At 38.4% G+C, this 27,377-nt stretch overlaps 1 protein-coding gene and 1 long non-coding RNA gene across 28 annotated transcripts in view; one reads left to right on the top strand and one right to left on the bottom strand.

Annotated features, from left to right (window-relative positions):
- The window catches only part of SIK2 (salt inducible kinase 2), a 141,377-nt gene that overhangs the window by 64,805 nt on the left and 49,195 nt on the right, over positions 1 to 27,377 (bottom strand). The gene's annotated exons all lie outside the window — the stretch shown is intronic.
- LOC145526815 (uncharacterized) lies at positions 14,302 to 18,906 on the top strand. The gene is made up of 2 exons (XR_014069211.1): positions 14,302 to 16,588; positions 16,961 to 18,906. It is a non-coding gene; the product is annotated as an uncharacterized LOC145526815 (long non-coding RNA).

The raw sequence follows: 27,377 nt of genomic DNA, 5'->3' as shown, positions 1-27,377 counted from the left end.
GTCAAAAATTAAAGGAAATTGTTGCTTGTGGTATACTCTGGCAATTTAATTGTGCTTTCAGCAATTTCCCTACATTAGACTGTTTGCATCTGTTCTTCAAGCTATGTGTAACTACTGAAACAAACCAGTCTTCTGAGAAGTAAGATGAGCTTTTAGTTACAGAGCTTAAAGTTTTAAAGATTATTTACAATCAATTTCTTTGACTATACATTTAAGTTTTCAGGAACAATTAAAAGCAAATATGGTCAAACTTTTCTAATGTTATTTCTAAATCCCACAGAGAAGCCAACAGACTGTGATATCTGATGATAGTAATGGACACAAGCAGATGACTTCAAAAAATTGTCATATCTTAAGAAAAATACATAAGTAAAATAAATTTCTGATTTTCTTGTACATAGGAAGATATCAAAATATAGCAGAAAAAGTTGTGGAATCAGACAAGCCTGATTATGAATGTTGTTTCTACTTTTCACTGCTGAATGACATTGGACAAGTTATTTAGGCCCCAGTCTACCCTGACTTTTCAGTAATAAACCTCAAATTTGTTCTTTGTGGGAATGTCCTACCTTACCTGCTCCTCAGATGAAGTGTAACTTTATAGCATAGAACCTTTTTAAGAGTATTTTATTTCCATATCTATTCTAGTCAATTGATTTCCACCTATACACAGCAATTTTCATCCTGTTGTAGGAAAACATCATACTCTCTGCTGTGTCTGATATGAGTCTAGTAGTTACAACACAAAATAACCGTTGGAAAAAAAATTACATTTCCAGTTTTGCAATATTTAATAGAAAAATCAAGAAAGAAGACTTGTAAAAATAAATATATACAAAGAACATGATTTGGGGTCCAGTTTCCATATATGTGTACAGATCTTAAAAAAGCACACAGACACATTTCAATTACGGATCAGAAAAAATTCAATTGCAAAGAACAATGAAAAGTGAAAGTGTTAGTTGCTCAGCTGTGTCCGATTCTTTGCGACCTCATGGGCTGTAATCAGCCAGGCTTCTCTGTCCATGGGATTTCCAAGGCAAGAATACTGGAGTGGGTATCCATTCCCTTCTCCAGGGTATCTTCACAACCCAGGGATCAAACCTGGGTCTCCTACAGGCATATTCTTTACTGTCTGAGCCAGCAGGGAAGCCCAGGAATAATGAGCATAGCAGCATATGATGACTTGGGCCCTCAATTGTACTGATTCTTTTCAGATCAGTCTTGAAGCACAATGCTTTCTCTCTCATGGAAGCAAATTAAGGAAGAAAGTCACACTTTATTGTGAGTTTCAAGTAAACAGTCATCTGTTTATTCATTCATTCAACAAACACCTTAGTGACCTCTTTGTGTCAGCCACTATGTCGGCACTTCGCCCTCATGAAACTTTTATTTGGGTGGAGGAAACAACAATAAATAAGGAGATAAAAATTATAATCATGAAGTATAATAAATGCCAGAGAAATAGGGTGACCCTCTGGAAAGTATCTGGGAGAGGCTACTTTATACAGAGTGATCAGGAGAGGCCCTTATGCTGCTGCTGCTGCTGCTGCTAAGTTGCTTCAGTCGTGTCCGACTCTGTGCGACCCCACAGACGGCAGCCCACCAGGCTCTGCCGTTCCTGGGATTCTCCAGGCAAGAACACTGGAGTGGGTTGCCATTTCCTTCTCCAATGCATGAAAGTGAAAAGTGAAAGTGAAGTCGCTCAGTCCTGTCCGACTCTTTGCGACCCCATGGACTGCAGCCCACCAGGCTCCTCCGTCCATGGGATTTTCCAGGCAAGAGTACTGGAGTGGGTTGCCATTGCGTAGTATTTCAACTCGGGAGAAAAGCATTCAAGGAACAGAGGGGCACACTCATGAAACCCAGAAGAAACCAACCCGAGGCTAAGGCATAAAGATCAAAGAAAAGGGGAAGGCATAGGAGGAAACTGAAAAAGCAAGATCAATAAACAACAAGATCCTACTGGATAGCACAGAAACTCTGTTCAATGTTATGTGGCAGCCTGGATGGGAGAGGGGTCTTGGGGGAGAATGGATACAGGTGTATGTATGTGTGAGTCACCTGAAACTGTCCACCTGAAACTATCACACCATTGTTAATCGGCTATATCCCAATACAAAATAAAAAGGTCAAAAGAAAAAAAATCAAAAATAAAATGGATAACCAACAAGGACCTATTGTACAGCACATGGAACTCTGCTAATGTTATGTGGCAGCCTGGATGGGAGGGGAGTTTGGGGCAGAATGGATACACGTATATATTCCCTTTGCTGTCCACCTGAAACTATCACAACATTGTCAATCAGCTATACTCTAATATAAAAAAAGTTTACGAACAAAACACAACAAAAAAGAAAAAATAAACAAAAAGAAACAAGGTCAAACTCAGCAAGAATTTAGAAGCCTAAAGAGGGAGTCTATATTTAAGATATTGGGAAACTTTTAAACGGTTTTAAGTAGGTGAGAGACCTGACCTAACTCATAATTCAGAAGCACTTAAAAATAATCTGAAACTCTGAACTCTATGTTAATAAGCAATACAGTTCCATCAAGTAAAAATTCAAATAAAAAATTTAAGCACCCCTACAGGAATGATCCGGAGAAGGCAATGGCACCCTGCTCCAGTACTCTTGCCTGGAAAATCCCATGGACGGAGAAGCCTGGTAGGCTACAGTCCATGGGGTCGCTAGGAGTTGGACACGACTGAGCGACTTCACTTTCACTTTTCCCTTTCATGCACTGGAGAAGGAAATGGCAATCCACTCCAGTGTTCTTGCCTGGAGAATCCCAGGGACGGCGGAGCCTGATGGGCTGCCGTCTATGGGGTCGCACAGAGTCAGACACGACTGAAGCGACTTAGCAGCAGCAGCAGCAGCAGCACAGGAACGATCCTATGACTGATGTGAGAGCCAGAAAGAAATAAAACTCAGTCTCTAATAATGCAAACAAATTTACAATACACATGAGAAAAGAAGGTTAAATAATGAAAACTAGCTCTTCAAGACAACAGATGTCATGAGGTAATACTGGCTTACAGATGTTAAGATGAGATACTGTATAAAACATTATAAAGTCCCTTAATATAATTCTAGGGCAATAGCTGGTTTTCTTACTGATTTTGATATATGTAGTAACATTTCATTAACTGTACAGAACTGCTTTTAAGATGCTATTTTCTTTTTAATGTCAACTGAATAGCCTAGGAAAGTGCCCAGACTCATATTTAATACTACCAGATGATGATGTCATCTCAATGGCATTAAACATTCCAGACAATTCCTTAAATAGGTATTTTCATCTCACCTATTTTTATCATCTTTACAGGGCCTCAAGGTCTCAAGTAATGAATATGACTGGATTGATAAATGAGTCACTCTAAACTGAACTACTGATGTTGTGTGCTATTTACTCAATTTATGGTAGCGTTATAATAATATTTATAAATGCAATCTGGTCACACTTCTAACACATTCTTTACATAGATAAATACATCCAGATAACTAGTTTGATATGCAATTATTTCTTAAGAAGGAAAGAAATACAGGCTAAAGAACAGGCGGTGGTTTACCAAACCATGCAATTTTTAGGAATTAGGATTTAAAGGCCAAACAAACAGAATAAGATGCAGATGAAGAAGGGAGAAAGCATGTTAAATTTTAATATTTTGGTTTCTGTATATACATACTCTAAAAACACAAGGTTAGCACATATTTGAGATCTAAGATATTGTTGTCATTCACTCATAAATCAAACAGCAAATGTACTTATTTTTTTTCATTGACTTCTTCAGGTGAATTGTGAGTGGAAAACAATGAAGCCAGGCTGGATGGGTTCATTCAGAAATGTGCACAGAGAACTCAAGACTATAGCTTAAACTGTGCTGGGCAAGAACAATTTTTCAAGGAATCTCTCTCAATAAAGTTGGTTACAGAGCAAATCAAGTTTCTTGGGTAAACAAGTTCAGGAAAAGTTAAGCCCCTTAATTTACCATCCAGTGGCTTGACTATGATGTATGTTTCCTAGGGTCCCACACAGGTAAGTCATGATGACATTGTGAAGTCATTTGTCAAAGAGGAGAAAGGAGAACAGCGAAAGGGAAGAACTATCTGGAAAAAACGAGACTCTAGGTACTTGCTCAACTACTCAGAAATTAAAGAGGACGGTTAATTCAGTAACAAACTGACATTACGAAGTTGAAATATTTCTGTGGCAGATTTTTGTTCCCGTATCTTTACTTCACCCCTGTAAAAAGATTATATGTACCTATCCTCTCTGCTGTATGCTTCCCAGTAGAATAGATGGTATATATCCTTGCCTATGGCCTTTGTGCTTGGTCATGGGAAAAGTGTGTGGTTTGATTTGGATCCCATGTGTTTCTACCAAATGTCATGAGAAGAGCATGCCTCAGAATGAGAGACACTGAAGCAGACTGGACCTAACCTACAGCCTGAAATAAAGTGAGCCCAGCTGACCCACAGACAAAAGATAATTGCTGATGTAAATCACTGAGTTGTGGAGTTATGTAACATTATTAGAGCACAAATATGACTGATAAAATTTCCAGTATTAGAAAAAAGAAGTTTGTGCAGCTATAAAATGAACTACAATTATACAAAGAAATCTTTTGAATACTTTTGCCACACAATTTATGCAATATTTTGTGTTTCCTATTATATGTACACCTGTATTATTTTTACACATCTGAATGACTTTTTTAGATATCACAATCAATTTGATTCCCCCTGAAGAAGGAGATCCAACCAGTCCATCCTAAAGGAGATCAGCCCTGGCTGGGTGTTCACTGGAAGGACTGATGTTGAAGCTGAAACTCCAATACTTTGGCCACCTCATGTGAAGAGTTGACTCATTGGAAAAGACCCTAATGCTGGGAAGGATTGGGGGCAGGAGGAGAAGGGGATGACAGAGGATGAGATGGCTGGATGGCATCACCGACTCGATGGACATGAGTTTGGGTAAACTCTGGGACTTGGTGATGGACAGGGAGGTCTGGCGTGCTGTGATTCATGGGGAATCATGTGATTCAGTCGGACACCACTGAGCGACTGAACTGAACTGAAGAACAATTGCTCACCTAGATGGTATTAGTTATTGGCTCTGTTATATAAGATGATGCAAACAGACTAGTCTGGTTTCCTGGCAGAAGGATGTCACATGATCACGTTTTCAAAGCCAGTTTGCCCATTATCAGCACCCAGACTTGCCCACTGCCTCCTATTTCCAGGTTCAGTGCTGGGTAAGGGGGACAACTGATTAGACATGGTTCTGAAGAATCAATTATGATTCAATTCCAAAGGAAGATAAAACAGACAGAGGGGTTAGTTAGGGCTACTCCTAAGTCAAGGAAGTAATTATAGAAGATAGCTCCAAAATGGACAGGCACTAATGCTGAAAACACTGGACTCTGTTCTCAGCTCTTATGCAAATCACTTCATCTTTCCAGGTGTCAGTTTCTAAATATACTTAACACACAATATGATTTCTAGGGCTGCTTTTTATTTTGTTTCTAGTTTTATTAAGATAGAAGTGATATTCATTATTGTATAAGTTTAAGGTATATAGCATAATGATCTGACTTATAAACATCATGAAACAATTATCAAAATGAACATCCATCATCTCATATAGATACAAAATAAAAGAAACAAAAAATATTTTTTTCCTTGTGATGTGAACTCAGAATTCACTCTTAACAACTTTCATATATAACATACAGCAGTTAATTATATTTATCATGTTGTACATTGCATCCTTAGTACTTATTTACTTCATAACTGCAACTTCATATCTTCTGACTGCCTCTAAGGCTGCTTTTTAATTCAATATTAATACTTCAGTAGATATCAACTTTGTGTAAAAATGTGACTTCAAATTTCCCCCTGGTTTATTTATTAAAAAAAATATTTTGTGGTAAAAACACACATAACAAAAAGTATTATCTTAACCATTTTTAAGTGTACAGTTCTCTCTTGTTTTTTTTTTAAATTTTTTAATTGGAGGACAATTGCTTTACAATGTTTTGTTGGTTTTTGCTGTACAACAATGTGAATCAGCTGTAAGTAACCCCGTTGGTTTATTTTTATCAAATCTTTTTCTTAGTAATTGATGGTATAAAAATCCTGAGGGCACCTATTTTAGGGCTAGAGAGAAGTTAGACGTATCAGGGATGTGGAAAGGACAGAATCCTAAGTGGAGATGATGCGAGAAAATAGATCAAATCCAAGACGTTCACAGGAAAGATAAAAGGTAAATGGTTAAGGTTTGGGCAGTATTCAGGAGTCTAATACAGGCAGGAAAGCTTGGATCCGTACTTCTGATAGTTTCAGATAACAATATCTGACATTTCATAAAGCTGGTAGTAGTTTGATCCCTGGGTTGGGAAGATCCCCTGGAGGAGGGCATGGCAACCCACTCCAGTATTCTTGCCTGGAGAATCCCATGGACAGAGGAGCCTGGTGGGCTACAGTCCATGGGTCAAAAAGAGTCAGACATGACTGAAGCGACTTAGCACACATGTGTGCCAGAACAAGAGTACTCAGAGTGACAAAAAACAATTAAGGCCTCTAATCACGTAGCTAGTTAATAAATGTTTCTTTTTAACAAGAGACAAGAAGCTGTAAATGCTTATGAAACCTACTGGTTTTAAGAATGTAGTGGTGAAGATCCTGAATAACAGAGGAACAGGAACAGTCTTGAGCAAAGTTCTCTCCTGTGGTCTTTGAAAGATTAATATTCCACAAGGGACATGACTTCATAGAGTTGGGTGTACAGATTCAACTCTAACATTTAATGATGTCTCCAGGTGGTTTAAGTGGCTAGACTTGTGTTACAGGTATGGCTAACCATAAAAGAGATCAGCATGGGTTTCTAATCATTACTATTAGGAAAACCAAACATACTATTATCACGTACTGCTGACATACAAAAATTTAAAAAAAAGCACTCTAAGATACAGTTTGGTACCATTTTCACTAATCCAAAAATTTTTATTACAGCCAGAGTTTAAACTAATAACGGTCAGATCTAAAGAGTTTAGAAGAGTCTGCACTCTTCTCAAAGCTCCATATCCACTAAAGCTAGAACATGGTTCCATGACTTGAAAAACATTAAAAGTCCTTGTATTCTCTCATAGGTGGTGTACATGCATTTCAGAGTAACAGTTTTCTGACTACCTTATTGTTGTTTAGCTAGTAGTTTCTCAACAGTCTCTGACCTATCTTTCTAATCAATCTTTTCAATCTTCTTGTTCCTTCCTCTTTGAACAAAGGAAAAAAAATTAATAGTAAGCCCATTTTACTTTCTAGGAATTTGTTAAGGCATGCTAAATATAATCACTATTCAATTAGCCAATTATTACAAGAATATTAGCAATTAAAAAAGTGGATTCCCTTAATAATTTTAAATTTAAAAATTGCTACTCTAAGGTTTACTAAACATTCTAGGAACAATCAAAGAATATCCTATCGGAGTTTAACGTTTCTCATAATACTATGGACTTTTAGAGCTGTGTAACCCTAAGAGGAGCTGAAGCTAAAGCCTTGGAGAAATTCTGAACTTGCTCTATTTTTAAAGTCCATCATGTGCTAGTATTACCAACAGTTCAAATAGGATACCTTATGTACTATTCAAATATTTGTGAACCATTAAGCTTTTGTATAAATAAGGATGTCTATTAACCAAACAAACTGGGAAAAAACAGTGAGATCTGTCAATGACCTTGGATTTGATCCTTTGAAATCTACAGGATTAAGCAATCAGTGCCAGCATGTGAGTTGCCTAAAGAAAATTTCATCACGAGGATAAATGACAAACACTAGACTGGTAGTCTTTTGAACTATAATTAAGTTGCAGTTCATGCCATGAGAAGAATGAGGCTTTATCAAATATGCGTATATCCGTAACATACAGATAAAAGGTAGTAAAGATACCTTGGAAACAGAGAATGAGGAGTAGAGTTAGGAAATGCAGTCTACAGTCCCTAAGAAAAGGACAGCCAAGATCAGAGAGGATGGTAGGGGAGTAAAGAAATGATGCATTCAAAAGGCAAACCAAAGGTGAGGTCTAATGACCATCAAATCATTATGGCTGGGTCAATTACCATAGCCAGTATACCACAAAGTGATTAATATCTTAAGTGCTAAGAAGTTTTCCAACTCAGCTTATTAGGGATTCCTGTGGGAAAACATTTTTAATTTAACATGCAAGTCAAAATGAAAAGAGGTTTTCTTTATAATCATTTTGCTAAAACAGCAATTTCGCAAAGACAGAATATGTAAAATTATTAATAGTAACTTTTTCTGAGGACTGTCATATCTTACATACAGGTAGATTCGGAAAGAAATATACATATGCAAATGTATTCTCCTCCTTCTACCTCTCCAATCTATTACCAGTTTAATTCAATTCTATTCAAAATAAGACCTACTTGGAAGCAGAGAGAAAAGGACCGTGTTTGTGCATCGTAATAAAGCAGTTAACTGTAATTCTGGTTCTCTTTTAAATTTTATCCACTTCCTTCCTAATTTACCTATCCATGATTTTCTCACTCATTAATAAAATATTGACCATGCTAATCACTAGCCTCACCTCTTAACTGCCTACTCACCAACCCACATGGATAACTAATAAGCATTTCATACTTAACATGCCCCAAATAGAATTCTTGATCATTTCTACTAAGCATGGACCTTTCCCAGTCCTCTTAAGAAGGGCAAGAACTTTCATCTGAGAGTTAATACAGAGACCCTTGACAAACAATCTGTTAGATTCCTAACTTCAACAAATGTCTGGAATCCTGTCATTTTTCTTTATCATTTCTCTGTTAGTCCAAGTCACCATTATCTCCCGTCTGAACTACTACAGTAGCTTCTTAACTAGTTTTCCTACTTCTGTCCTTGCTTCTCTGAGTGATCTTCAGAAATATTTTTATATATCACAGCAGTCCTCTGCCCAAAATCCACCCATGGTTTCCCATATAGATGGCTTTACTTAGAGTAAAGGCCAAAGCTTCACCATGGCTGAAAAAAGGCCCTAACTGCCCTGAAACTGAAAACATCTTTGATTTAATCAATACAGCAGACTCAAAAATTATACAATATAATGCAGTATGATTGGTCATAACTCAGCCCTGAGGTGAATGCTCAGATCTGTCAAAGCTATTGAAACCAAGGCTTAACCTTCGACACAGAATTACATTCACAAGTTTGCAGGGATAGATGCACAAGTATGGCTGGTGCAATATTATTCGAAATAGCCAAAATCAAGCAACAATTTAAATACCCATTAATATAGGCACGGTTAAATAATGTATGGCATATAATCATACTGTGAAATACCATGAAGCTGTTAAAACCTGTGGTGAATCTTCACATATTAACAGGGAAGAATTTCTCTCCCTCTCTGACATACACCCCTCACTTTAGTAATTCCAAAATGAGTGCAGTTCCCCACATCTATCTGTTGTTGCATAGGCTGCTGCCTCTGAATATGTCTACAATGTTCACTGTACTAATTTCTGCGCATCCTTCAAGACATATCACAGCAGCACCTCCTTAAGGAAGCATTTCCTGACTCCTCCAGTTGGGCAGGACAGGTACTCAGGGTTTGTTGATGAGATTAAAAGAAAAGTATCTACTGATACATTTTCTCTATTCTAAAAACTAGCTTGAAACGTCATTTTAAAAATTAAGTGGCATCTGTTCTTTCTCTCAAATACAATATGTTCAATAATTTATTTGTGTGTCACACATTCTACCATTGATATAGAACTATGGTCTTTCCCTAGAGATCTTAACATCTACACAAAAATGTGTGCAGTGAGGAATAATTTTTGTAACAGCTTTACTGAGATACACTTAGCACAAACATATAATTTAACCATTCAAATCACACAATTCAATGTTTCCTAGTATATTCACAGGGAGAATTATTTTTTTTTTAACAACACTAAAAGCATTCTTTGAGTTTGGAAACTTATCAGTTGTGATTATCCTAAGATGTAACACAGGGTGGTAAAAAAAATAATAAAAAAAAGCAATTATTACATTGATGTAATCCATCTTGGGATCACATTACTGAGGTTACAGGAGTACCAAAGAAACCTGTACTATTCTCAGTCTCATCAAATGTTTTAAAAAAATCTCTAGGGCTTGATAAATATTTGTTAAATAAAATTTCCAACTATCTAGTAAATATACTGGATATCATACCAATCCTCATATTCAACACATTCTGAATGGAACTCATTACTAACTAGTTTTCTTTGTAAACTCCTCACTGCTGCTAATGGCACCAGTATTTCCCTCATAGTCAGTCTTCGACCCCTGGCTCTCCTTCATCCTGTCATAGTCTGTAGTTTTTACTTGTAAGGTCATGTCTGCAAATTCACACTCAGGACACAATTCTCCCAACTACACAGTCCACCTGAAAACTTTCCTGCTACTAGTCTCTTAATGTTGTTTTTTTTAAATTAATTTTTATTCGGTATAGTTGCTTTACAATGTTGTGTAAGTTTCTATTGTACAACAAAATGAATAAGCCATACATATACATACATTCTCTCCCTTTTGGACCTCCTTCCCATTCAGTGCATTAAGTAGAGCTCCCTGGCCTATACACTATGTTCTCATTAGTTATCTATATTTTACATAGTACAAATAGTGAGCCTCTTGATGTGTTTGATGTGAATCACACATTTAGGTCTCAGTCCCAATTCAGTTCACTACCACAAGTTGGGTCTACTGCATCATATACCAAAATAATACTCTTTAATTAAGATAACCAACAACAGCCATTAGTAAGCATTTTAAAAGATGCCTCTTGAAGGAGACACAAATCTCTGGTATAATCTTGTCTCTTTCTCCCTAATACTTATTATTGTTATCCATAACTAAATCTTTTTTTTTTTTACTCTCCAAAATCTGATTAGAATGCTCATGCAATCCTGGAGACTCACACACACACATTTTAGAGACTGTACTTTTTTTTGGCATTGCAAATCAGTTAGCTATTTAGGAATTAGCTCTAACTCTCCTGTTCTCTCAGGTAGAACAAAAAAACAATGAACACATGTTAGAACTGTAACAGAGCATAAATATGTCATATAGTTATTCTCTGCAATAAGTCCTAGTTTCATAAGATTTTCTGCCCTTAACTATTATTGTCGCCAGGAGTTACTAGTTGGGTGTTTCTGGAAATTTACATTCAAGTTCCTATTTTTAGCTAAATATGGCATCATAAATGTAGATTGGTTTAGAAAAAAAAGATTGTTAAAGTGAAGCTTTAATTGAAGCATTAGAAATTGATTAATCTGATGTGAAAATCATGAACATGCCATAAAACTGAGAAAAAAAGAGAACAATGGAAATAGAAATGTTTGGATTATTTTAGTGCCCTAAAAAGAAACAATAAACAAACCAGATTACTGAAATTAGGAGTCTAGTCAGCCTTCAATTTATACCGCAAAATTCTGTTGTTGCTGCCAATAGATTGAATTACTTCAGCTTTTATAAATCACCTCTAATACACAGAGTATCTTTTTTATTTTTCAGTTTCAAACATAAATGCCTATCAGAAAGCAACTTTTAGGCAAAACTATCCTCCCAACCCCACAGAGGATTTTGATTACTTTCACAGTAGATCAGTAAATAACACAGAGAAGCAATATGATTCCCTGGGACAGTCCTTAAAGAGAATGTACAGGTATCTGAAAGCCCATGTCCTTTTCATAACATCAGCATTTAATGAAAATCCCATTGCCACTGTGATGGCTTTATGCTTGTTCCACAAGATGGACTGAAATCTCTAGCTCCACCAAGATCTCCATGAGGCTGTGGAGAGGCAGAGGCACCAGACCTTTAAATCTTGGAGATACCAACAGAAAGCAAGCAAGAGTGTCGCTTCAGCGTCGGTTGTTATGAGTCTTTACCCCGTCTACTACATGCCAATGCAATAGTTACAGTCATACTTCTGCTCTGCTCAGTTTGGAACTCTCCAAGGTTCTGACCCTTAATGGTGCTCGGCTAACCTGGAGCACTGGGAAAACCAAAGTCCAGGCAAGACGGAACTATAGGTTCAGTGGTCCTCTGCCATTTCTAAACCTTGATTCTAATATCTCACACCCACTGTGGCCTTACCCTGATCATCTCATCCCACTCCAGATGTACACCTGCCTCACAGCACCCCGATACATCACCAAATTCTATGAAGTTCCAGGAGATGTAAGAGACACAGGTTTGACCCCTGGGTCATGAAGATCCCTTGGAGGAGGAAATGGCAACCCACTCCAGTGTTCTTGCCTGGAGGATCCCATGGACAGAGGAGACTGGCGGGCTACAGTCCCTGGGGTTGCAAAGAGTCGGATACGACTGTAGCGACTTAGCACCGACGCACTGGATCTACTCCCTTCTTTCCTGTTTCAAACATTCTCCCAAGTCCAGTATTTTAGAAACTTGGTTCAGTGGACTGTGGAAGAAGGGTCAGATTTAATTTAACCTTGATTTGTTCGGTTAGATTAGAGACAATGCAACTGGAGAAAAGTATTTCTCTCAACATTTTAAATATTTCACTCCACTCATTTCTCGCTTGCTTGGTTTCTCAGGGGAGCCGAATGTACTGGGTTGGCCAAAAAGTTCCTTCAGTTTTTAAGTAAAAATAAAAGACACATTTTTCATTTTTGCCAAGAGCTTTATTGAACAACGTATTCACCATTTTGTTCCATTACCTTCTGCCATCTTTTCAGGCAACTTCATAATTCCATCTTCCCCAAACTTTTTATCTTTTTGGGCAAACAACTGTCCCAGGTGCCTTTTATAGTCTTCCAGAAAATTGAAATTTTTTCCATTTAGAGAATTTTGTAAAGACTGAAATAAATGGAAATCTGAAGGTGCGATGTCGGGTGAATGCAGGGGATGAATCAGAACTTCCTAGCTAAGCTGTAACAGTTTTTGCATGGTCCTCAAAGATACATGCCGTCTTGTGTTATCCTGGTGGAAGATTATGAAATTTTCTGTTGACTAATTCCAGATGCTTTTCGTTGAGTGCTGCGTTCAGTTGGTCTAACTGGGAGGGGTACTTGCTGGAATTTAATAGTCTGGTTTTCTGCAAAGAGCTCATAACAGAAGACTCCCTTCTAATCTCACCATATATACAACCTCACATTCTTTGGATAAAGACAGCCTTTGGTGTGGTTGGTGGTGGCTCATTTCAGTTGCCCCATGATCCCTTCCTTTCTACATTATTGCACAGTATACACTTTTCATCTCCCATCACAGTTTGTTTTAAAAATGGAACATTTTCGTTACATTTAAGTAGGGAATTTCATGTGGAAATAGGGTCAGAAATAGGGTAAAGAAGGTGTTTTTTTTGCTTAATTTATGTAGAATTCAAATATCAAAGCCATTAACATAACCAAGTTGGTGCAAATAATTTTCAATGCTTGATTTGGATATTTTGAGTCTATCAGCTATCTCCCATGTGGTATAAACATTCTGAATTAATGTCTCTATTTGATCACTATCAACTTCAACAGGTCTACCAGACCATGGAGCATGGTCCAGTAAGAAATCTCTAGTATGAAACTTTGCAAACTTCTGTTACATTCAATCAGTCACAGCACCTTCTCCATATATTGCACAAATCTTGGTGTTTCAGTTGTGTTTTTACTTTGCTTGAAATAATAAAGCATAATATGATGAAATAATAACGCATAATATACCATTGCTTTTTATCTTCCATCTTCACCAATTTTGATAAATTTTTTAAAAAAGGCAGGCTGACATGACAGCTGTCACAATACTACCTAACAAAACTGAAGATGAAGTCAAAGACAACTAAGTGCTAATACAAACATCTTAGGGAAAAAACTGAGTGAACTTTTATGCCAATCTAATAGTTCTCATCTTTTTTCCTTTGTAGGTGAGTTCTCTCCCTCAACCCTCAGGCCTCCTTTGAAGTTGTTTTTCTTTTTTCCTTTATAGGTGAGTCCTCTCCCTCAACCCTCAGGCCTCCTTTGAAGTTGTTTTTTTTTTAAAACTTTATCTTTGATTTTCTTCTGTTTGGATACAATATGCCTAGGTATAGCTTTTCTGACATTTATGCAATTTGGTGTTCTGAGCTCCCTGGATCTGTAATTTGGTGTCTAACATTAATTTTGGGGGAAATTCTCAGTTATTGTTGCTTCAAATATTGATTCTGTCCCTTTCTCTCTTCTCCTCCTTTCTAGTTACTCATGTTATACCCTTTGTACTTTTCCTACAGATTTTGGATATTCTGTTTCATTAAATTTTTTTTTTTCTCTTTGCTTTTTGGTTTGGAAGCTTCTGTTGATATATCCTCAAGCTTAAGAGGGTTTTTCCTCAGTTGTGGCCAGTCTACCAATCAGTCCATCAAAGACATTCTTCATTTTTGTTACAGTGTGTTTTTAAAAAAATATTTATTTATTTGGCTGTGCCAGGTCTTAGTTGCGGCAGGTGGAATCTTTAGTGCAGCATGAGAGGTTTTTAGCTGAGATATGCAGGAGCATTTAGTTGAAGCATGTGGTATTTAGTTCCCTGACCAGGGATCAAACCCGGGCCCCTGCATTGGGACTGTGGAGGCAGACACTAGACTATCAGACAAGTCCTCTTGTTTTTCATAGCTACTATTTATTTATTGGAAGGACTGATGTTGAAGCTGAAACTCCAATACTCTGGCCACCTCATGCGAAGAGTTGACTCATTGGAAAAGACCCTAATGCTGGGAAGGACTGGGGGCAGGAGGAGAAGGGGACGACAGAGGATGAGATGGCTGGATGGCATCACCGACTCGATGGACATGGGTTTGGGTAAACTCTGGGAGTTGGTGATGGACAGGGAGGCCTGGCGTGCTGTGATTCATGGGGTTACAAAGAGTCGGACACGACTGAGCGACTGAACTGAACTGATTTATTTTTTATTCTTTCTCAGAATTTCCATTTCTCTACTTGTATTATTCATCTGTTCTTACATGTTGTCTACTTTTCCAGTAGAATTTTTAGCATAATAATTATAATTGTTTAATTTCCAGTTTGATAATCCCAACATCCCTCTTACATTTGAGTCTGGTCTGATGTTTGGTCTGTTTCTTCAAACTGTGTTTTTTGCCTTTTGATATGCTGTCTATGGGGTCACACAGAGTCGGACACGACTGAAGTGACTTAGCAGCAGCATGCCTTGTGATTTTTAAAAGGAACTCCAGTTAGTAGGTTGTAGTTGTGTGGTGGGATGATGTGGGGAAAAGGGAAGCATTCTAGAGTTCTAAAACTCTGAAAAGTGTGGAGTCCCCCACCCTGCCCCCTGAAGTTTTGAACTCTCAGACTTGTCTACGCTGACCTTCCGGCAATTCATCATTCAGATTTTCCTACCCCAGTACTGGTTCCTTTAGAGGTTTCTGACTGTAGGCTTCCACTCTGGTTAAGACGTGGTTCTTTGCGTTTGCCTGTCTGCTTTACTTTCTTGGAGATGGGGTGGGGGGAGTGGGAGGTGGGGGGGTGGGGGGAGGTAACGGGACAGTCGTTTGTCTGGTGTTGATTTTTCAGTTTGTTCAGATTTTTACTTGTTGTTAGATGGAGCGATGACTTCCGAGCTCCTCAGACGCCAGATCAGAAAGCAGAAAAAAATGTTTCAAATATATAAATTCCTAAGACTGCCTCCTCCCTCCCAGAAAGGTCTCTGAAGCCCTCAAGCAAAGGAGAAGAAAGGAAAAGGTGAGAGTAAGATGATGATCAGTAATGAGGGTTCTCCTGCTTCAATCATCAGAATCACTCTGAGCAGTCTGGCCTCCGCAGCTGAGCTGGAAACAACAGGCGCTTTACAGCATCCTGACTGCTATCCCATCTCTCTAACAGAAGGGGCGTGCGGGGAGGGGACGTTTCAAAGAACCGTCAGAATTAACCTCAAAGAACACCTGGAATCTTATCTCACTCTCTCCCACACTCCAGTCTGCCCAGAGCCAGTTTATGCTGCTCCAACCTTTTCCTGTGGTAAAAATAAAAAGTCAAAAAAACATGATTTCCCCTGGGACACTCTGAAAGTCTTTCAAAAATAGTTTCACAGAAAAACCAGGAAAAGGACAAGGTTATGCAAAATTAGCTCAAACATTTTATAAGCAGATTATAGAAAAACTTTGATTTTATTTCTAATGAAGTGTACATATATTGGGTAAAGATAGAAGGCACTGATCCAAGGTTTTCCTAATTCCTCCGTAGAGAGGGTAGGGGCCATGGGGACAGAATGACTTAATAGAGCACAGTGAAAGTCGCTCAGTCTTTCCACAGGAAAGTCTATCCATAGGAAAAGGATAGATTTGTTCTGAACCTATGTAAATAATGACATGGTCATAAAAAAAGTAGAGTAAAAGTAAATGGCACTTTGTGTGATAATCATTGTTCTGTATAGTTTTACATACAAAGCCAATCAGTATGTGTTACTATTTTCCTCAGAATCACTTTTCTTAGTTATTGTTCTGCAACTTATACAAATATGAAATCATTATGTTGTACATCTGAAACTAAGTGAAACTGAAAGTCACTGAAAGTCGTGTCAGACTCTTTGTGACCCCATGGACTATAGAGTCCATGGAATTCTCCAGGCCAAAATACTGGAGTGGTAACCTTTCCCTTCTCCAGGGGATCTTCCCAACCCAGGTCTCCAGCATTGTGGGCAGATTCTTTACCAGCTGAGCCACAAGGGAAGCCCACAGGCTCTGGAGTTAAGATGCCCGGGTCCAAAACCCAGCGCCACCAGTTAAGAGCTGCAGGACCCTGGGCAAGCTACTCTTCTGTGCCTCGGTTCTCTGAGTTGTAAAACAGAGATAACAACTGCACCTACCTCACAGGTTTTTTATGAAGACTAGAGTTAAGCCTTAAAATAAAACCTGGCACATGATATCATCAACAGAAACTCTTGTCAACTCTTAAGTTCAGACTGCTTACTATCACCTGCACCACTACCTCTTGAATTCAAGTCACAATCACCTCTTGTCTAGACCTTGGCAATATCCTAACCAGTCCCCTTGCCTCCACTGCAGTGCCACTCCAGTCTGTTCTTCAAGGGGAAGTCAGAGTGCCCACCTAAAAACCTGGTCACGCTATGCCACTCCTCTGCTCAAAACTTTTGAATGGCTTCTGGTCTCACTCAGTATAAAATCCAGAGTCCTCACCATGGTCCATGAGGCATATTAGGCCTTCCGGGATCTCACTCCTTTCCTGTCCCTTCCCGAGCTCCATTTCCCCATCTCCTACCAACCTCCCCCTCACCCTGCTCCAGCTACATGGGCTTCCTACCTCACAATCTTTGCACTGTGTTCCCTCTGCCTAGATATCCACATTGCTCTCTTTCTAACCTAACTCAGGTCTTTGCTTTTGTGTCCACTCATCAGAAAGGTCTTCCTCTAACCACTGCCTGGGGACTCCACCTTTACTCTGCTTTATTTCTCTTCAGCACTCTTCACCTTGACATTTTATGTATTTTTTTGCCTATTGTTTCTTCTCTTAAGACATACCTAAACTCCCTGAGGACAAAAATTTTGAACATTTTTTTCCTGTATTCCTTGAATCCAGAACAATATCTGGCATACAGTTAAGGGTTGATAAATATTTGTTGAATTAATGAATAAATAAGCATTCACCATTAATATCCCATCTGTGACATCTTCTTCATACCATATTAGTCCAACAACTTTCAAACAGAATGTTAGGTTTCTGATCTCTTCTGTCTCCAATTCATCTCATGTATCATTAGATTATTCTTATTAAAACTTTGCTCTGATGTTATTTCTCTGCTCACAAACACTCCTCTTTGGCCTCAGCAGTTCTTCAATAAGCTCTGCAAGATGTTAATAGATGCTGTATCACAAGAGAGACTTGGATATTAAGAAAGTGTGGAAAATATAGGATTAGAGGAATTTGTGTTCTTTTTCAGAGTCTTTAATATACTAATGTGCATTATTAATCTCCTGGAGAAAGATTTGACATTTCTCACTGTTTGTGACTGCAGAATGAATTCTTTTCAGGGAGGAGGTCAAGGACCAGCTTTTGTGAAAGATGCTGCAAGTACCTATGGCCATTTTCAGAACAGGCCATCAGGGCTCTAGGTTAAAAGGAGAAGAACACAGTTACCTTCGGTGCTCTTCCTAATTCCTTTCCCCACATCCCTCTTCCACATACTGTGGGTCCTCTTTCTTACTAACAGAACTTATCAAGGAAAAAAAATAAAAAACCATCTCAAACCGCAGATATGTGTATTGGCAAATATGTCTGAAAAGAAGAGCCTTTCTGGGCTTCTAACCTACTTTAGTTTTCATTTTGATCCATAAATAATCTTGTTCTTCAATGAACATATGTTATATTTTGAATCTTTTGCTTGCATACGGCACCAAGCAGAGCATCTCATAGTAGATACTCAGTATTTTTAGATTCATTAGTATGCACAAATTCAGCAAGCTACAGGCCATGCAAAGTGTGACACTCCTTACTAAAAATTAATTCTGAAAATCATATTAGGTAACACAGCTTGGATAGTGAATCTATTAGGTTCAGGTTTTGGTACTATTGGTACTATGCTCACACTGAACGCTCACTGTGAACAAGGGTCTTTCTTTAACTTATACTCCAGACTTTGCAAAACTTTTATGTGACTGAACATTCAATTTTTTTATGGCAATAGTAAAAAGCACTGTTTCACTGAAATCAATGTATTCATTACTGAAAATCTCCGAGGAAGGACTGTATCTGTAAGAATTCAGAAAATGGATCCCAAAGAGGTATTGACCTCATATATTTCAGGGTTCTTGTCTGCCATGTCCTTTTGGGAAAGCCCTCACTTATAGTATAAAGTGGTTTTGTTTTATACTGTGTATATTCTATATACTATACCTCTCTCTCCAGGCCACTGCTAACTGGGAAAGGGGCATATACCTTACCCAAAGATAACTGTATAAACAGTCTTTGTGATAAAACTTCAATTTTCTTCCGGTAAAATTTCCACAGTAAATTTCATTTTAAAAAGAAGAGTTTATATGTTGATGTACATGGACACACACCTTTGAAGAGAAGGACTTTTCTGGGTTTCCATCAACGGACTGCCATTCCTTTCCACTCTCCAAATACAAGGCTTCATCTAGCATAGAGAAAAGTGACTTCTATTCCAACTCCAGAGATAGGCCGATTTAGTCTCTGGGTAACCACATTCCCCTTGCTAGTGATGGGGCAGGAATGATACCGTCTCACCATTTCTGTTTCTTACTAACAGAGCTTATTAACTCAAACAGATCTCTTAGCTGCAAATTTGGTCAATGAGACATGAGGAAAAATCTGCTCATTTCCAGAGCAGATTTTAGGAAAAATTTCCTCACTCCTAAGAAAAAGCCACAGGAAGAAATGGCCACTTCCTCTTCTGAATGTTGTGTCTGGATGTGATGCCTAGGATAGTAGAAGCTATTTTAGTAAGGATAAAGCCAATCCTAAGGACGGTACAGAAGAAGGATGAAGAGAACTCAGGGTTCTTGAGAAAACTGTTGAGTCTCCAATCAACCAACTCTAAAGGCAAATTCCTTCCTCAGAACTTCCTGTTATAGGAGATAATGCAGTTCCTCATTTTCAGCCAATTTAAGTCAGGTTTCTATTACTTGTGTTGGCTCGTTGGTCTAGGAGTATGATTCTCGCTCAGGGTGTGAGCAGTCCCAGGTTCATATCTCAGATAAGCCCAGCCTTTAAGTTTGGGCTTCCCTGTGGCTCAGCCAGTAAAGAGAAGGGAATGGCTACCCACTCCAGTATTCTTGGCTGGAGAACTCCATGGACAGAGGAACCTGGAGGCTACAGTCCACAGGGTCACAAAGAGTCAGACATGACTGAGCAACTAATACTAATTAACTTTATCACTTGTAGCTGAATGATTGCTAGATCAGAAAGGATATGATGACTAGGACTGAGTGAGTTGGGTGAAGCAGATTCACCTCTCTTGGGATATACAAGGATTAAGAGACAAAGAGGGAAGCTGCCAGTTGTGAGGAACTGAACAAGCGTATAAAAATTTGAACTTAACCGAGTCATTATAAAAGGAGTAAGAAGACAGAGGAAGCCAGCTAGCAGAGAATGAGAACTGGAATACAGAGATGTGTAGCAAGAAGCAGAGAAGCCATTAGAAAGAACAAGACTGCTCCTTCAAGAAAAAGACATTCTTGTAGCTTTCTAGTTCCTCTGGGGCCTACCTAAGCTTTCCACAGCTCTGCATTACCACGACATCCCTCTAACCTGACACTGCACTATCCTGAAGGACTTAGGTTGAGTGTGTTCTCTGCTACTTAATAAGCCTTGTCCAAGGACACATGAGGGTTGAGGGAGAGGAGAAAGTCAAATTAGACTAAAATTGTTAACTAAAAAGGGCCAAAAATGAAGGACACACACAAAAAAAATGGATGCAATGATAGCAAAAACCTAACAAATAAGATTATAAAAGAAAATAAAAAGTGGACAAAATTATCACACAATCAGTATCAAATAAACTGGCCACCAAAAGAGAAAAAGATCATGTGTCAAAGATATTCTATACACAGAAAAAAGGTACCCCAGACCCAGCGTTAGATTTTCAAATCCTTTCCTGACACATTTTCACCTTTCATTTATTCTTATGCTTTGGAAAAGAATGCCAGGGCTTGCCATTTTCTCTCCGCCACCTTTCTCCCAACTGGTGCCTCTTTCTCCCACTCCCTGTACCAACTGAGTTCCACTGATATTACCTCATACTGGTCCTGGTCACAGTTCACTTGGATTACTGTAATACTGGGATTCCCTGGTGGCTCAGTGGTAAAGAATCGCCTGCAGTGCAAGAGATGGAGTTTCGATCCCGGGGTCAGGAAGATCCCCTGGAGAAGGGAATGGTAAACCACTCCAGTATTCTTGCCCGGGATATCCCATGGACACAGGAGCCTGGTGGGCTACAGTCCGTGGGGTTGCAAAGAGTTGGACACGACTGAGCGACTGAACAACAACAAACTGTAATCCTTGTCAAGGCACTCACCACAGCTCTGGGGTCTCCCAACTCCAACACGATGGGATCTTTCTAAAGCAGAGCCGTCATGTCATTCTTCTACTTAAAAATTCTCAGCAGCTCTTCCACGTTTATCGCATTAATTAAGCCCATATTACTTCTCAGCCTGCTTAGTATACAGAACCTATAATATATAGTTTCATCCCATTTTTACACCCTTACTATTTCCCCCTACTCTCCACCTTTCCTTCCCTATTTGCTCCAGTCAACCTGAACTGCTTTGTTTTCCAAATAAACCTTAAAAATTTTGAATTTTGTACCTTAGCTCATGGTAAGAAGATTCACCTTCATCTGAATCTTACCTCCCTCCACTCTAATTCTCTTCCATCCTTGAAGGCAGCACAAAGGAGTAATAGATTTTTAGGGATAGCAGCATATTCTAATGAATAAAATTAGCATATGAATGGATCAGAGTAGATACACACAGAATCAATCTAAGGACTACCAAATCAGTAACCCTGTACTGAAACAGAAAGACAGAATGCAGCCAAAATGGGATTTTGTCAGAAAGGGCAGTAGCAATCTAGCTGCTACCCAAAGTCATTAGTCAGAGAAACTGGATCCTTTCAATAGTCCTTCAAATTCAAACTCAAATGCCACCTTATTAAAGAAAAACTCCTGCCTTGCTCTTTAAGCGTTGTCATTGTTATAGGAATAAGTCTCATTTATTCCAACAGACTTGAAAACAGAAAACCACATCTTATTCAATCTGTAGTCCACAGCACTAAGAACAATGACTTGTAAGTAATAGATGTTCAATAAATATTTGCATACATTTATTCTTAGGCTATTGGAGAACAAAAGAGACACTGAGGTTTCCTTTTCTATTGGCAGGTTAAAATATTAAAGGAACGACCTTTTAAAGGGTTTCTACTTCTCTCTCAAGGAGAATTTGAGTTAGCCAAACATCTTGTTTAAAGTATAAAAACAATGAAAATGTGTGATGATATTACACTGAGGGAGGAATAGAAGTTTTTAAGAAAAATCAAGTAAAAAAAAATTGAATGAGAACTGAATCGGACAACAAGCTTACTAGCAACTCAAGTCAGAGTTTAATAGCATAATTATTTTACTTGGAATGTCAAAATCATTAACAGTAAAGATTAAATAATACATGTAAGGAATAACACAAAACAAAATCTCTGACCAGACATTTCAAAAATGTTAACATGCATTTCAGAATCAAATTGAATTGGTTATTTTGCATTATGAGTAACTTCTCTCTGTTTCTTTCCATTAAAGAATTTCTCTAAAAAAGAGACAAAAAGTGGTGATAACTAGTATGTCAGTTATCCTCACAGAGAGGTAAAATACAAATTGGTGAGTTACACATATGGAGAATGGATAACAAACTTGAAGACATTTAATAACCAGGACAAAGTATCCTTATGTTATGGCTTATTAGCATTTGACTATACTCTGCCAACAAAGGTCCGCAGAGTCAAGGCTATGGTCTTCCCAGTGGTTATGTATGGTTGTGAGAGCTGGACTGTAAAGAAGGCTGAACGCCAAAGAATTAATACCTTTGAACTGGTAGTGCTGGAGAAGACTCCTGAGAGTCCCCTGGACAGCAAGGAGATCAAACTAGTCAATCTTAAGGGATATCAACCCTGAATATTCATTGGAAGGACTGATGCTGAAGCTGAAGCTCCAGTATTTTGGTCACCTGATGCGAACAGCTGACTCACTGGAAAAGTCCCTGATGCTGGGAAAGATTGAGGGCAGAAGAAGAGGGTGTCAGAGGATGAGATGGCTGGATGGCATCACTGACGCAATGGACATGAACTTGAGCAAACTTCAGGAGATGATGAGGGACAGGGAGACCTGGCGTGTTGCAGTCCATGGGGTCACAAAGAGTCAGACACAACTGAGTGACTGAATGACAACATACTGAACAAAATGATCTGTGCAGGAATACACTGAGGTATACATCTTGGTATACATGGAATACATCTTGGTATATAGGAATACATCTTGGTAAACTGAAAAATAACACATCCTCTATTAAATAAATAACTCAACTATTAAAAACAGAGACATGGTTAAAAGCAATATAATTATGTGTTCAGCTGACTATCTAGGTCCACAGAAGTGCAATCTTATTTCAAAACAGCAATCCTATCAACGTTGCAGAGTCAATACTCTCAATTCCTCAATAAATATTTACATTGTATTTACAATATTCTGTGGGCTAAGCACTCAGCCAGGTACTGAAAATATAAACATAAATAAAAAGGACTTCCCTGGTGGTCCAGTGGTTAAGACCCTGTGATGCCAATGAGGGAAGCGCAGGTTCAATCCCTGGTCGGGGAACTAAGATTGCATATGCTCCATGCACAGCCAAAAGATTAAAAAATAATAAAAGTGGAGAAGATTATATAAACAAATAAATAAGACACATTTGTGTCCCCAAGGAGTTTGATTTGGCAGAGGAGGCAGATCTAGAAGCATATAATTATAAAACGGCAAGTAGAGCCATTGAGACGTACAGGCCATTGTGGGAGAACAGAGAAGGGACCTCTACCTAACCTGCCTAGGGCATCAGGAGAGGCTTTTCACACCCCTATTCTTTCAATAACACCTATCATCTATCATCAGTCTATCACCACTATCACAATTATCATCAAAAGTCTCTGTACACACCAAAAAATCAAGTGGTAGATTTCCCACAGCTTTTAAGCAAGAGCTTCCAAATGGCATAATGGTGAAAAATCCACCTGCCAATGCAGGAGACACAGGTTTGATCCTTGGGTCAGGAAGATCCCCTGGAGTAGGAAGTATTGTTGCCTGAGAAATCCCATGGACAGAGGAGCCTGGCGGGCTATAGCCCATGGGGTCACAAAGAGTCAGACATGACTGACTGAGCATGTTATAAAATACAGAAATGAAAAAAATTACTGATATTTATTACATTTAAGATGTCAGACTTTACTGGTAGATAAAGTGATCAAAGGAACAAGAAAAAAAATTTGATTTAATTAAAAATCTATCATATATGGTAAATATATTTTAGATATAAAGGATCTGCTGATAAATCTAATAAATTGTTTGTTACATTGCACAATAATGTTTTAAATACTCTGATTAACTTTTTTCTCAAGGGAATGTGTATTCTGAAATCAGATTTCATACTCATAATTATCTTCTAAAGGATCTGCACCTACGTGAAAAATAAAATCAATCCTTACCTGGGAAGGGAAACTTCATCTCACATAAAACATAAAGTCATATTCTCCATGAAGCTTTTATACTGTACTCCTCTAAAAGTGTGAAGTTGATGAGTGTACAGATTCTTAATAAGACACAACAGATGGACATGGTTAGTGAAACATGGTTGAGACTGAGGAGAAGAAGCAGTTGATGACAAGCAGAAAAATGTACAATTCTCACTTGAATTTAGGTGTGGGGAACTAATTTAAAAGCTATTTGAGATGCCTGTCTTAGACTTGTAAAACAACACTTTAAAAAGTTATTTTTTACACTGACTAAACACAGCACAATATTAAAGAATCTATATTTCACTTCAGTTGAGTTCTTATATAGATAGAATTATGAACAGAGTACTAAGTGACAAATCAGACAACTAAGTCAAGAGATAAGTAGAAAGAGGCAGGTAAATAATACCTCTTTTGGATAGACAAGCTGACAATGGTCAAATACTGTTTGAATGTTAAATCTTGGCTTAAATCTTGAAGCATTCTATACTACAGAGAATACAAACCTGCAGACAAGAGATTTCCAACAATCAGAGATTTCAACAAGCAAATGAAATGTGTGGCACAGAAAAGGAAATCAGCTACTCTAACCCTGATTTCTATGTTGTTTTTCCCATAAGGATTCATCCCATTCTTGGAGCTTCTCTAAAACATTTTTCATGTTTAATCTGCACTGAAAAACATTGAAATAACAGAGCAGAAATTCCTTTCAGAGGGAATAACAAGATCTTTTGTTATAGAGCAAAAAGTATTTATTAACATACTCTTTATCATAATCATGTTTTACCTTAACAACTTTGCTTTCCCCATGGTTTTCTGTTTCAAATTCTTAACAATGGACCACATCTTATAACTGACTATAGAATTCTAAAATATATGTACAAGTGCCAAAGAAAGGGTAGCCAATAAAACGGAATAAAGCAAAGTGAAATCAGAAAGGCGTTCAACCTACGTAGATAACCTGTAAACTGCAAATAACAAGGACGGGGATGAAAGACAGAACTGAAAAGAGTAAAAGACAACTTGCATCCCAGAAACCTCCCGGCTTGCCACACAGCAACTCTAAAATCACGAGTGGAACATTTTAGCACTGGCTCTGAAATTGGATCGAGTCTACTTCCTGATACGATTCTCTGGCATAATTCTGCATCCTGTTGCTACAGCTGACCATACCTCATTGTTTCAAGTTCCTAGAAAGCTTCCGTGCAAGGCAGTATGTACATTCATGTCTTTATGTAATCTGATAGCCATCCGACGAGGAAGACAAGCCTTCATTATACCAGTGTTAGAAGGCTCTCTCTGAAAATGTCAATTCCCTTTCCCAGTGCCCTTCTATTAATATTTGGATTGTCTCTTCTCTTTCCTGCTGTTGGAACAATTCTTCTAGTGCAGAGGAAGGATGGAACAAGGGCTGAGGATCAAGTTACTGAGCATTTCTGAGCTACGGAGGAAGAACAAGAGGCTGCTTTCCTCATTCTAAGCTTCCCAGGATGACTCCAGAAATGACAACACTCAACTTCAAACCTGAAGTTATTTTTATAATGTATACTGTGACTGAAGGATCTCCAACTAAATTGTCTTTTCAGAATTGAAGTAACAATGTCGTTTCCTATTACCTCTGCTGTTGAATATTCTCCTGTCTGTCCTGCTCTTGGGGTGACCCTTCTGGGGGAGGGGAAAGGTAGCAGGTCCCACAGCCAAGGGTCAGGTTACCTAGCCCCTCTGTCAGTACTGCTGAGCAGAGGGAAGACAGACTGCTGAGACTTCCTGGAAATTTTCTTCTTGGGGCATCTGGAAAGACTCAGGATTCAAGGTTGGGTTAAACTTCAATAGTTGGTTCATACAAGCCAAGTCACAGTTTGAAGCTCCTGCTTGGATCTGTGGGTCTTGACAGGGAAGTGATACTTAAGGTTCTCAAATTTCTAAAAGTTGGCCCACAAAGGACTCCAGCCCACTTGGGGCCTTCCAAAAGTTCTAACAGAAAAAACAAGTGAGACAATCTGACATTTATTAGGGATCTGTAAGTACTCGGAACTAGGTGAAGCGATGGGGACACAACAGTGAATAAAACAGAATATCTAGCCTGAAGGATACAAGTGTGAGCAAAGAGTTAACAGAGCAGAAAACGCTAGCATCCAACTCTATTCAATCTACTGGGGACTTCCTTCTTTTCTAAAGCACTGTCCTAACCTTTAATTTAGAGTTCAAAGTCCTCCAAGTCCTCTATATAAAAACAATCTATGTTTTCCAGTGTTACAAATATTGTGAGTCCATATGGAACTTCTTCACACATTCAGTACCTCTTAAGTGTCGTTTCTAACATCAGAAGTACCCTTCATCTTCCTACTCACCCATCCTTATCATTTGCATATTCAAACCACGTAGCAGTATAGTATAGAACAGTGGGTCTCACACTTCAGTGTGCGTTAAGAACCATACTGGGAAGCTTGTTAAAAATGCTGAGCCCTGGATGCCATACTCAAGAAACCTGATTCAGTTTCATTGAAACTAGAACATTTCCTAACACCATACACAAAAATAAACTCAAAATGGATTAAAGATCTAAACGTTAAGACCAGAAACTATAAAACTCCTAGAGGAAAACATAGGCAAAACACTCTCCGACATAAATCACAGCAGGATCCTCCATGACCCACCTCCCAGAATATTGGAAATAAAAGCAAAAATAAACAAATGGGACCTAATTAAAATTAAAAGCTTTTGCACAACAAAGGAAACTATAAGCAAGGTGAAAAGACAGCCTTCAGAATGGGAGAAAATAATAGCAAATGAAGCAACAGACAAACAATTAATCTCAAAAATATACAAGCAACTCCTGCAGCTGAATTCCAGAAAAATAAACGACCCAATCAAAAAATGGGCCAAAGAACTAAACAGACATTTCTCCAAAGAAGACATACAGATGGCTAACAAACACATGAAAAGATGCTCAACATCACTTATTATTAGAGAAATGCAAATCAAAACCACAATGAGGTACCATTTCACACCAGTCAGAATGGCTGCTATCCAAAAGTCTACAAGCAATAAATGCTGGAGAGGGTGTGGAGAAAAGGGA

Source organism: Giraffa tippelskirchi, chromosome 11, assembly GCF_054371585.1.
Source record: "Giraffa tippelskirchi isolate mGirTip1 chromosome 11, T2T-mGirTip1v1.2.pri, whole genome shotgun sequence".
Taxonomy (NCBI): domain Eukaryota; kingdom Metazoa; phylum Chordata; class Mammalia; order Artiodactyla; family Giraffidae; genus Giraffa; species Giraffa tippelskirchi.
This window is presented reverse-complemented; position numbering and strand designations above follow the sequence as displayed.